Raw genomic sequence first — 13156 nt, forward strand, 5'->3', positions numbered from 1 at the left:
ACAGGGCACGGGCACGCGCGGCCTGGGTTACGCCGTATCTCTCCCTGTATCCACCGCGCCCTCCCCGAACGGCACGCGTTGAATGCGGCGTCGTGGGAGAGATCGTGGGTGGTTTCTTTATTCGGAAAGGCGGAACGTCCGCCCCTCCCTCTTTATAAGCATGGGAAACAGGGGTAGTTCGCCCATTCGCCGGTTGCTACTCCAATCTCGGAAACCTCCGCCGCTCCCTCGTCTTCCCAAAGCTGAAAGAGAGCAGCGCCCCGCCCCCCATCGCCACCAGCACCACCAACGCCGTCGACCTCCTCCACCACTTCCGCCATGGCTCCGAGAGCCAACAAAGGGAAGGTTGTGAAGTCGACCGAGGCGCAGCGGCTTGCGGCGCTGCGAAAGGAGCGGGCAGTCTTCCCCCCCAAGCTCGCCGCAAGGGAGCTGAGGGAGAATTACTACCTCTTCTGGTCAACGGAGACGCGAGCGCATCCGCGCACGAAGGTACTTCCAGCCGCCGCTTGGAAAATGGCTCCAAATGGATATCCTTTCTTCGCCTTGTTCTTCTACTGCGGGCTCTGCCCGCCTTTCTCTGAGTTTTTCTGCGATATTATGAACACCTACGGGTTCCGCCTCCTTGACTTCACCCCCAATGCTGTTCTGACCATGGCAGTTTTCGCACATCTCTGCGAAAACTTTGTCGGAGTCTATCCCAATGTAGCCCTTTTTTGCCACTTCTTTATGCCCCGAGTAGAGAGAGGAGAGCCTTTATCCGGTGGAATCGCCTGGATCTCAAGGGCCGGCAAGGACACTTATCTGGAGGGAGAGTTCCGCGACAAGTGGGAGGAATGGAGAGCGGACTAGTGCTGGATTGTCGAGGAGAACCCGTAGCCGTTTACCGCCCGGCGCCAAGCCCCAGTAGCACGCGGCAGCGATTGGAGTGACGTGGCCCCGGAAGACGATAGGCTGAAGATTGCCGTCACCCAGATCCAACGCCTCAGGCTTGCCGGGCTCACTGTAGGCGTTGTTGGCGCAGATTTTCTTCACCGCCGCATCGCCCCCCTACAGGAACGGAGGAGACCCGCCTGGGAATTCAAGAATGCGGCGGATATCATGAGGCTGCGTCCCGGCCTCAACTTCAACTTCACTGTTCTGGAGCTTAACGCGATGCTCCAGGAGCTGTTCAAGTACGACCCTCAACATCCCGAAGTGTTCAGGTTGCCGAAGGGTGTCGTTCCGCTGTGCAGCAACTCCGCGCTCGACCGCATCCGTGCAATGATGCTGCTGTGCGATTCGCATGGAATTGTCCCAACTTGGCAAGAGCCTGCAGACGACGTCGTGCAGGAGTTCTTTGACGGCTTGGTAGAAGTGCCGGTCCGCTCCGACGAAAAGAATAGCCTCACCCGCGACACTACCGATGCGGAGATGACATGCATCACCACTAGGCTGGAACAGGCGGCGGCAGCCGCAGCCGCGGGCGAATTTGGATTCACCGTGGAGGAGGCAGAGGCAGCAGAGGCGGCAAGCCATGCCGAGCGAGAGGAGCTCGTCGGCGAGAAAGAGCTTGCCGGGCATGACGTCGAGTCGAGCGAGCCCGCCGAGGATACGAGCGGCTCGCTGGAGATCAACTCCTCTTCCTCCTCATCTTCAGGTAGCTCGCCGCAAGCAGAGCCTCCATCCCCACCAAGAAGGTGTCTCCGCAAGGCCGGGGACGTAGCGGGGCGGCGGGCGAGTGAACAGTCGCCGCGCCGCGCGACACGCTCCACCGCGGCAAGCACTGTTGCCGCGGGAGCACCTCACGCTGCTGCAGCAACTGGAGCGGGGTCCACCCGGACCACCGCTTCTGCTCCTGCCGCTTCTCACGTCGTGGTGGCAGCCGGAGCGGGGTCGTCTTAGACCACCGCCACTGTTCCCGCCAAGCGGCCAAGGGAAACTACTCCTCCGCCTCCTCGCGCCGGACGTGAGCCGGACTTCGACTTCTCCGCGTTCAGCTCCGACGAGGAAGAAGAAGAGTAAGATTCTCTTGTTGTACTTGTAGTTCTTCAATTCTTGCTATTTTGTCTTGTATCTCATTTGCTTTACTCTGAACTTAATCCTTTTTAGGACTCTGGCCCATAGAGCAGCGAAGAGAGCCAAGGTCCCGGTGATTGTCATCGAGGACGAACCCACCGCGACAGCAGGGGGTGCGTCCGAGACAACCCTGCCGGACCCGGCAACTGTTCTCCAGAGCAGCCCCCAGCGTAAGTATATGGTTCGCTTTCCGCTGTTAGGTGCGCATGGATACTCTTTCTTTGCTGACATCTGACTGTTGGTTTGTGTAGGAGCAGAGCAGCCCCACCAGGAGCGCCCGGTGGCCGCCCCCGAAATGCCAAGGGAGAGTCCTCCGGCAAGGGAGAGTTCTGGCGTCCCCCCGGCGGCGGAGACTACGACTGTCGAACCCAGTACAGGTAATCTTCTCTTCAAGGCTTCCCTTGGGTTCTTCTTCTTTTTGGGTATTTGCTTGACTTTTCTCACTTTTCCGGCCATCAGACCCATCTGCTGCGGAGTCGATGGAGACCGAGGTTGCTGCCGACGACGCCGCTGCCACTGAAGAAGCAGCCGGCGCTGATGATCCCGCCGGCGACGAGGCCGCCAAAGCTGCCGCCGCAGCAGCTGGCGAGGGGTCTGGCGATCGCACTGACGGCCCTGAGGCCGCAGGAGCGCCAGGCGCTACGTCGACCGCCGACCCGTCCGCCGCTGCCGCAGCGCCAGGCTCCGAAGAGCCCCAGCCAGGCGTCTACTTGAAGGCCGGCGATGGCATCTTCATCAACCTCCCCTGGGCGTCAAGCTCCAGGGCGCCGGTCGAGGGAGAGAGCTTTGATGGAGAGGTGCTCGCCTCCGCTGGGCTGACGCTAGTTGATGTGCCGAGCAGCAGCAGCGGCGAGCCTGAGGAGGAGCGGCTGCTGCGGAAGCTGTTGTCGCTCTACCGTGCGCGGCAAGCCAAGCTGGAATCCCGCGAGGCACTTGTTGCGAAGGCGGGAGCGGACATCGAGAAGCGCGTGGAGGAGCTCCGGGGTCTCAACCAGGAAGCTCTCCGGTCCCTGGTAGAGGAGCGGGAGCAACTCGCCGAAGAGCAGAAGGCCTTCTTCCTCGAGAAGGCCGAAGTTGAAGAGCAACAGCGGCTTGCCGCTGAGAAGCTGTCCGCGCAGGAGGGCGAGCTGGTGCAGCGAAAAGTTAACCTCGACAGCCACGAGGAGGAGCTTGCCGCGCGTGAGAAAAAATTCGGCGGGGCCCTTAAGCAAGCAGAGGATGCTGCCGCAGTTGCCGAGGCCGCCAAGAAGGAGCTGGATACGAAGGTGGCGCAGCTGGAGGCCGATCTCAAGGCGAGTGGTGAAGAGCTTGCCGCGCTCAAGCGTGAGCGGGAGAAGGACGCCCACAGCAACTCAGAGCTGCAGGTTCGTCTCGCCGAGAAGGGCAAAGAGCTTAGCGCCGCCAAGGACTCCAACGCAGATCTTGAGTTGAAGCTGACCACTTTGACCAAGACGCTGGACGGCGCCAGGGAGCAGGAGGTGGCCTTGAAGGAGGAGATCAAGGCCGACAAGGCGCTGCTGGCGAGTGCTGTCGCCGCCCAGAATGCTTTTAGGGAGAATGTGGAGCACTGGACGGAGGGTCTCGTGAATGCTGCCGCAGATATCGACAGGGAGCTGGCGCAGCTGGGGGTGGAGGATCTCGGGCATCCCTCTGATGAGAACCTCCAACCCAGCGCCAAGCTCACCTTGTCCTTCAAAGGCGTGGCGACGGCCCTCCAGCGGCTCCGGGAGAAGATCCCAAAGTAGCTGGCTGACGAGTCGCGCAAGATCTGCGCGAGAGCTCTTCAAAAGGTGTTGGTGAAGGTGGCCTTCCGCAACCCGGGCCTCAACCTCACCAATGTCCTCAAGACCCTGCCGCCGGATGCTGATCTGGAGGCGCTCAAGACCCTTGTCGCACCCATTGTGGACAAGGTGAGCGGGATCAAGAGGATTGGGGGCGATCGCGTAGACTAGGCCGCCCGTTTTCTTCTTTTCTTGTCGCTGCTGGTCATGTTATGAGAACAATCTGTTAGAGCCGCGACAAGCTACCTTGTAATATAACTCTATTCCGGGTAATGATTGCAATGTTATTCCCTTTACTTGATTCCTCCCTCTGTATGTTTTTGCCCTACGCTTTTAGGGAACTTGCCGGTGCAGGCACCTTAGCTGCGAGCGCTGAGTGCGGGACGTCAGCAGCCTGCTGGCGGTGCCGCTACCGACAAGAAACCTTGTCGCAACTAGTCGCAGCTCACTTAAGTTGTTGAGCGGACTCGAAACAAAGTAAGGGCGCATCTAGCTACGAGTTGGTTCCTCCGTGCACAGGTTTTCCATACAAAGTGTGGTCGTTCAAGGGAGATAACTTAAAAATTTAAAAAATCTGATTGCTCAAACTTTGGCAACTTAGCTTTTCTGTTGTTTGCTTCCCGGTAAGGCGAAACTTTCTTGAACGACGCCTGGTCCATACCATTATCTTCTCCTTTCCCCCCGGCAAACTTGTGGGCGAGGGAACCTTCCTTTCCTTGAGAAAAAAGAAAGAGGAGAAAATAAAGATATGGAGCCTTACGGCTCGTTATTGCTTACCGGGGAGTAGGTGCTGCACAAAGTGTCAGATCACATATGCAAAAAATAGAAAGCATGAAATTGACAAGATGTGCGGAGCATATGAGCTTTACTTATGCACGGGGTTTGCGCCCGGCTTTGTACAAAGGATTACATGCAACAGCGGCAAGACTTGTACAAAAGGTGGTTGCCGGAACAGGTTCCGGCAACCGCGCCTTACGGGTAAAACTTACGAAGATGCTCAGTGTTCCAGGAATTGCTCACCGGAATGCTATCTTCGGTCTCAAGGCGGACAGCGCCAAGCCTAGTGACTCGTTTCACCCGGTAAGGGCCTTCCCACTTCGGCGTCAACTTGTTGGAATTCTTGGTGGACTAAACACGCCGAAGAACAAGGTCGCCTTCCTCGAGACTTCTGGCATTAACTTTGCAGCTATGGTAGCGGCGCAAAGCTTGCTAGTAGCGAGCAGCTCGTACAGCAGCCTGAAGACGGTCTTCCTCAAGGAGTAGCGCGCCATCTTGTCGCAGCTGCTCTTGCTCAAGCTCATCATAAGCGAGCACTCGAGGTGACCCGTATACGAGTTCCGTGGGGAGAACTGCCTCTGCTCCATAGACTAGAGCGAAAGGTGTCTGGCCAGTGGCTCGATTTGGCGTCGTCCTGATCGACCAAAGAACCACCGGCAGCTCCTTGATCCAGTTTCTTCCGCACTTTTGCAGCCTGTCGAAAGTCCTGGTCTTGAGCCCACGCAGCACTTCAGCATTTGCCCTCTCCGCTTGACCGTTGCTTCTCGGGTGAGCAACAGAAGCGAAGCAGACCTTGGTGCCAAGATCTTGGACGTACTGCATGAAGGTGCGACTCGTGAATTGCGTACCGTTGTCGGTGATTATCCCGTTAGGGATCCCGAAGCGGCAAACAATCGACCTGAAGAACTTGGCTGCTGACTGTGCTGTCACCTTCCTCACTGCTTCCACTTCCAACCACTTTGTGAACTTGTCGATTGCAATGTACAAGTACTCAAAGCCCCCGACTGCTCGGGGAAAGGGGCCGAGGATGTCAAGCCCCCAGACCGAAAATGGCCAGGATAAAGGGATCGTCTGGAGAGCTTGAGCTGGTTGGTGTATCTGCTTGGAATGGAACTGGCACGCTTCACACTTGGTTACTTGTGCAGTTGCATTCTGGAGGGCTGTCGGCCAAAAGAAACCTTGCCGGAATGCTTTGCCGGCAAGTGCTCTTGCGCCAATGTGGTGACCACATATGCCTCCATGTATCTCTGCCAACAGCTTTTGTCCGTCTTCCCGGTGAATACACTTCAATTTCACACCGTTGAGTCTTCTTCTGTACAGTGTGTTGTCGACAAACTGGTACATACTTGACTGCCGGGCTACTCTCTCCGCTTCTTCTTGCTCTTCGGGAAGTTCTCCTGTCTGAAGGAAACGGACAATCTGCTGTGTCCATGCTGGAGCTTGTGGCTCGACAACAAGGACTAAAGGCAAATCTGCTGCTGCGGGAACATCTGCTTCTACGGCGAGAACCTACGGCTCTGCCGGAGCTTGACGTTCCCCGGCAAGCTTGCCGGAGCAAAACTTGTCGGGAGCTTCTGCTTCAACGGAACAAACCCTAGCGCTTGCCGGAGCAGACTGCTCCTCAGCGCTCTTGGCGTTGATCTTGGGGACCTTCTTGGCGGCGGCTTCGGGAAGCTCTGCCGAAAAATAGTCACCAGAAATCAACTTCCTCTTCTTGATCTGTCCAGTTGATGGCGTTACAGATGGTTGAGTCAGCTTGAGCACAAAGATCCCTGGTTCCACAGGTAACTTAAGTGCGGCGCACTTTGATAGGCCATCGGCAATGGCGTTCTGAGCTCTTGGAACATGCTCCATCTGTAGGCCGTCAAAGTGCTCTTCTAGTTTTCTCACTTCGTCGACGTAGGCTTCCATCAACGGACTCTGATAGCTCTTGTTCACTTGGCGGACGACAAGCTGCGAGTCACCCTGACAATGAGCTTCTTGATCCCAAGGTCTGCCGCGATCCTGAGACCGGCAAGCAAGCCTTCATACTCTGCAGTATTGTTTGTTGCTTGCTCTTTGGGAAAGCGCATCTGGACTACGTACTTGAGGTGCTCTCCGGTGGGTGCGACAAGCAGCACGCCAGCGCCGGCGCCTTGCAGCGAAAAGGCACCATTAAAGTACATCAGCCACTCTTTGCTTGCTTCCTCGACGGGGATGCTCGTTTCTAGAATTTCTTCATCTGGTGTTGGCGTCCATTCTGCTATGAATTCTGCCAATGCTCTGCTTTGGATAGTTGAAGTACTCTCAAACTTGAGGCCAAAGCTTGACAGTTCCAGTGCCCACTCAACAATCCTGCCTGTCGCTTCTGGATTCTGTAGTATCCTCTTCAGCGGAAAACGAGTGACAACTGTGATCTCATGTGCTTGGAAGTAATGGCGCAGCTTTCTCGAGGCCATGAGAAAGCCGAAAAGCAATTTTTGCACGCCAGAGTACCTTGACCTAGCCCCCTGCAGAAGGGAACTAAGAAAGTAAACTGGGCGCTGTACCATTCTCTTCTGTATCTCCTCGCGCGTCTGCGCAGATCCATCCTTGTCGGGACCAGAGCTTGTCGGGGAAGCCCCCTGCTTGTCGCTGGATGCGCCTGCCGTGGTTGCTGGCTTGTCATCTGCCTCCCTCTCTGCTACTAACGCAGCACTAACCACTTGATTGGTTGCCGCTATATACAGCAGCAACTTCTCTTGTGGCTTAGGTGCGACAAGTGTTGGAGTGGAGGACAGGTATCTCTTCAAGTCTTGCAGCACAGCCTCCGCTTCCGGAGTCCATTTCATTGGACCTGCCTTTTTCAATATTTTGAAAAACGGCAGGGCGCGCTCAGCAGACCTAGAGATAAACCTGCTGAGAGCAGCCACGCAACCGGCAAGTCTTTGTACATCCTTGACGCGCTTTGGTGCTTCAATCTGCTCAATGGCCTTGACCTTGTCGGGATTGGCTTCGATTCCCCGCTGAGACACGAAGAACCCGAGAAGCTTGCCGGAGGGGACTCCAAACACACACTTCTCGGGGTTGAGCTTGAGGCTGATCTTGCGCAGATTTGCAAAGGTCTCGTCTAAATCTTGAATCAGAGTTGCCTTGTCCTTGCTCTTGACCACTATGTCATCCATGTAGGCTTCCACATTTCTGTGTATTTGTGGCTCAAGAGCGACATGGACTACCCTTGCAAATGTTGAACCAGCATTTTTTAAACCAAAAGGCATCCGTATGAAATAGTACGTGCCACATGGAGTGATGAATGCGGTCTTCTCCTCATCCTCTTCTGCCATGAAGATCTGATGGTATCCTGAGTATGCGTCAAGAAATGAAAGCAAGTCACATCCGGCCATGGAGTCAACAATCTGGTCAATGCGCGGCAAAGGAAATGGGTCTTTGGGACAAGCTTTGTTAACATCGGTAAAGTCGATACAAAGTCTCCATTTCCCGTTCGCCTTGCGCATGACTACAGGATTGGCCAACCACGTAGGATGGAGCACTCCTCTGACAAGGCCTGCTGCTTCCAACTTCTTGATCTCTTCTGCGATGAATTCTTGGCGCTCCACTGCTTGCTTCCTGACCTTCTGCTTGACGGGCCGCGCATGAGGACAAACGGCAAGATGGTGCTCAATTACTTTCCTGGGTACACCGGGGATGTCAGACGGTTGGCACGCAAACACGTCGACGTTCGCCTGCAGGAAAGCAATGAGCGCGCTTTCTTATTTAGGGTCGAGAGTGGCACTGATGGTGAAGGTACCACCAGTGCCGTCCTCCTTGGCGGACACCTTCTTGGTCTCTGGCGGAGCTGCCATTGTCTTCTTACACTTGCCGGTGGAGCTCGATGGTGCGTCCTCGACGGCAGCGCAACACTCCGAAGAGGTGCGCTTGCCGGAGTGGGCATCAGAACTCTTGCCGGACTTGGTCTTCTTCTTCCCCCCGGGAGCTTCAACGGCAGGTGGCTTGCAATCTGTTGCGGCTACCGCTTCCCGGTAGATCTTGTCGGCGCAGATAAGAGCATCCTTCTTGTTGCCAGGGACAGAGATGCCGCTTATCGGGCCTGGCATCTTCAGCATGTTGTATGCGTAGTGAGAGGCTGCCATGAACTTGGCGAGTGCTGGACGGCCGTGTTGGGTTTCGTAGTAATTTCAAAATTTTCCTACGCACATGCAGGATCATGGTGATGCATAGCAACGAGAGGGGAGAGTGTGATCTACGTACCATAGTAGATCGACAACGGAAGCGTTGACACAACGTAGAGGAAGTAGTCGTACGTCTTCACAATCCGACCGATCCAAGCACCGTTACTCCGGCACCTCCGAGTTCTTAGCACACGTACAGCTCGATGACGCTCCCCGGGCTCCGATCCAGCAAAGCTTCGGGGACGAGTTCCGTCAGCACGACGGTGTGGTGACGATGATGATGTTCTACCGACGCAGGGCTTCGCCTAAGCACTGCAACGATATGACCGAGGTGGAATATGGTGGAGGGGGGCTCCGCACATGGCTAAGGAACGATCACGAAGATCAACTTGTGTGTCTATGGGGTGCCCCCTGCCCCCGTATATAAAAGAGTGGAGGAGGGGAGGGCCGGCCCTCTCTATGGCGCGCCCTAGGGGAGTCCTACTCCCACCGGGAGTAGGATTCCCCTTTTCCTAGTCCAACTAGGAGTCCTTCCATGTATTAGGAGTAGGAGTCAAGGCAAGGGAAAAGAGGAGAGAAGGAAGGAGGGGGCGCAGCCCTTCCCCCTAGTCCAATTCGGACTAGGCCTTGGGGGGGCACCCAACCTCTCCTATCTCTTTCCCCTAAAGCCCAATAAGGCCCATATACTCCCCGGCGAATTCCCGTAACTCTCCGGTACTCCGAAAAATACTCGGATCACTCGGAACCTTTCCGATATCCGAATATAGTCGTCCAATATATCGATTTTTACGTCTCAACCATTTCGAGACTCCTCGTCATGTCCCTGATCTCATCCGGGACTCCGAACTCCTTCGGTACATCAAAACTCATAAACTCATAATATAACTGTCATCGAAACCTTAAGCGTGCGGACCCTACGGTTCGAGAACAATGTAGACATGACCGAGACACGTCTCCGGTCAATAACCAATAGCAGGACCTGGATGCCCATATTGGCTCCTACATATTCTACGAAGATCTTTATCGGTCAGACCGCATAACAAACATACGTTGTTCCCTTTGTCATCGGTATGTTACTTGCCCGAGAGATTGTCCGTATCTTAATACCTAATTCAATCTCGTTACCGGCAAGTCTCTTTACTCGTTCCGTAATACATCATCCTGCAACTAACTCATTAGTTGCAATGCTTGCAAGGCTTAAGTGATGTGCATTACTGAGAGGGCCCAGAGATACCTCTCCGACAATCAGAGTGATAAATCCTAATCTCGAAATACGTCAACCCACCATGTACCTTCGGAGACACCTGTAGAGCTCCTTTATAATCACCCAGTTACGTTGTGACGTTTGGTAGCACACAAAGTGTTCCTCCGGCAAACGGGAGTTGCATAATCTCATAGTCATAGGAACATGTATAAGTCATGAAGAAAGCAATAGCAACATACTAAACGATCGGGTGCTAAGCTAATGGAATGGGTCATGTCAATCAGATCATTCACCTAATGATGTGATCCCGTTAATCAAATAACAACTCTTTGTCCATGGTTAGGAAACATAACCATCTTTGATTAACGAGCTAGTCAAGTAGAGGCATACTAGTGACACTCTGTTTGTCTATGTATTCACACATGTATTATGTTTCCGGTTAATACAATTCTAGCATGAATAATAAACATTTATCATGAAATAAGGAAATAAATAATAACTTTATTATTCCCTCTAGGGCATATTTCCTTCAGTCTCCCAGTTGCACTAGAGTCAATAATCTAGTTCACATCGCTATGTGATTAATACCAATAGTTCACATCTTTATGTGATTGGTTCACATCTCCATGTGACTAACACCCAAAGGGTTTACTAGATTAAACAATCTAGTTCACATCGCTATGTGATTAACACCCAAAGAGTGATCATGTTTTGCTTGTGAGAGAAATTTAGTCAACGGGCCTGCCAAATTCAGATCCGTATGTATTTTGCAAAATTCTATGTCTACAATGCTCTGCACGGAGATACTCTAGCTAATTGCTCCCACTTTCAATATGTATCCAGATTGAGACTTAGAATCATCTGGATCAGTGTCAAAAACTTGCATCGACCTAACCCTTTATGACGAACCTTTTTTGTCACGTCCATAATCGAGAAACATATCCTTATTTCACTAAGGATAATTCTGACCGCTGTCCAGTAATCTACTCCTAGATCACTATTGTACTCCCTTGCCAAATCAGTGCAGGGTATACAATAGATCTGGTACACAGCATGACATACTTTATAGAACCTATGGCCAAGGCATAGGGAATGACTTTCATTCTCTTTCTATCTTCTGCCGTGGTCGGGCTTTGAGTCTTACTCAACTTCACACCTTGTAATACAGGCAAGAACTCTTTCTTTGACTGCTCCATTTTGAACTAATTCAAAATCTTGTCAGGGTATGTTCTCATTGAAAAAACTTATCAAGCGTCTTGATCTATCTCTATAGATTTTGAAGCTCAATATGCAAGCAGCTTCACCGAAGTCTTTCTTTGAAAAACTCCTTTCAAACACTCCTTTATGCTTTACAGAATAATTCTACATTATTTCTGATCAACAATATGTCATTCACATATACTTATCAAAAATGTTGTAGTGCTCCCACTCACTTTCTTGTAAATACAGGCTTCACCGCAAGTATGTATAAAACTATATGCTTTGATCAACTCATCAAAGCGTATATTCCAACTCCGAGATGCTTGCACCAGTCCACAGATGGATCGCTGGAGCTTTGCACATTTTGTTAGCACCTTTCGGATTGACAAAACATTCTAGTTGCATCATATACAACTCTTCTTTAATAAATCCATTAAGGAATGCAGTTTTGTTTATCCATTTGCCAGATTTCATAAAATGCGGCAATTACTAACATGATTCGGACAGACTCAAGCATAGATACGAGTGAGAAGCTCTCATCGTAGTCAACACCTTGAACTTTGTCGAAAACCTTTTGCGACAATTCGAGCTTTGTAGATAGTAACACTACTATTAGCGTCCGTCTTCCTCTTGAAGATCCATTTATTCTCAATTGCTTGCCGATCATCGGGCAAGTCAACCAAAGTCCAAACTTTGTTCTCATACATGGATCATATCTCAGATTTCATGGCCTCAAACCATTTCGCGGAATCTGGGCTCACCATCGCTTCTTCATAGTTCGTAGGTTCATCATGATCTAGTAGCATGACTTCCAGAACAGGATTACCGTACCACTCTGGTGCGGATCTTACTCTGGTTGATCTACGAGGTTCAGTAGTATCTTGATCTGAAGTTTCATGATCATTATCATTAGCTTCCTCACTAACTGGTGTAGGTGTCACTGAAACAGTTTTCTGTGATGTACTACTTTCCAGTAAGGGAGCAGGTACAGTTACCTCGTCAAGTTCTACTTTCCTCCCACTCACTTCTTTCGAGAGAAACTCCTTCTCCAGAAAGTTTCCGAATTTAGCAACAAAAGTCTTGCCTTCGGATCTGTGATAGAAGGTGTATCCAATAGTTTCCTTTGGATATCCTATGAAGACGCACTTCTCCGATTTGAGTTTGAGCTTATCAGGATGAAAAATTTTCATATAAGCATCGCAACCCAAACTTTAAGAAACGACAGCTTAGGTTTCATGCCAAACCATAGTTCACATGGTGTCGTCTCAACGGATTTAGATGGTGCCCTATTTAACGTGAATGCAGCTGTCTCTAATGCATAACCCCAAAACGATAGTGGTAGATCGGTAAGAGACATCATAGATTGCACTATATCCAATAAAGTACGATTATGACGTTCGGACACACCATTACACTATGGCGTTCCAAGTGGCGTGAGTAGTGAAACTATTTCACATTGTTTTAATTGAAGACCAAACTTGTAACTCAAATATTTTACCTCTGCGATCATATCGTAGAAACTTTTATTTTCTTGTCACGATGATTTTCCACTTCACTCTGAAATTCTTTGAACTTTTCAAATGTTTCAGACTTATGTTTCATCAAGTAGATATACTCATATCTGCTCAAATCATCTGTGAAGATCAGAAAATAATGATACTTGTCGCGAGCCTCAATATTTATCGGATCACATACATCAGTTTGTATGATTTCCAACAAATCTGTTGCTCGCTCCATTGTTCCGAAGAACAGAGTCTTAGTCATCTTGCCCATGAGGCATGGTTCGCAAGCATCAACTGATTCATAATCAAGTGATTCCAAAAGCCCATCTGCATGGAGTTTCTTCATGCGCTTTACACCAATATGACCTAAACGGCAGTGCTACAAATAAGTTGCACTATCATTATTAACTTTGCATCTTTTGGTTTCAATATTATGATTATGTGTATCACTACGATCGAGATCCAACGAATTATTTTCATTGGGTGTGT

This window comes from Triticum urartu, chromosome 4 (assembly GCF_003073215.2).
Source record: "Triticum urartu cultivar G1812 chromosome 4, Tu2.1, whole genome shotgun sequence".
Lineage (NCBI taxonomy): Eukaryota > Viridiplantae > Streptophyta > Magnoliopsida > Poales > Poaceae > Triticum > Triticum urartu.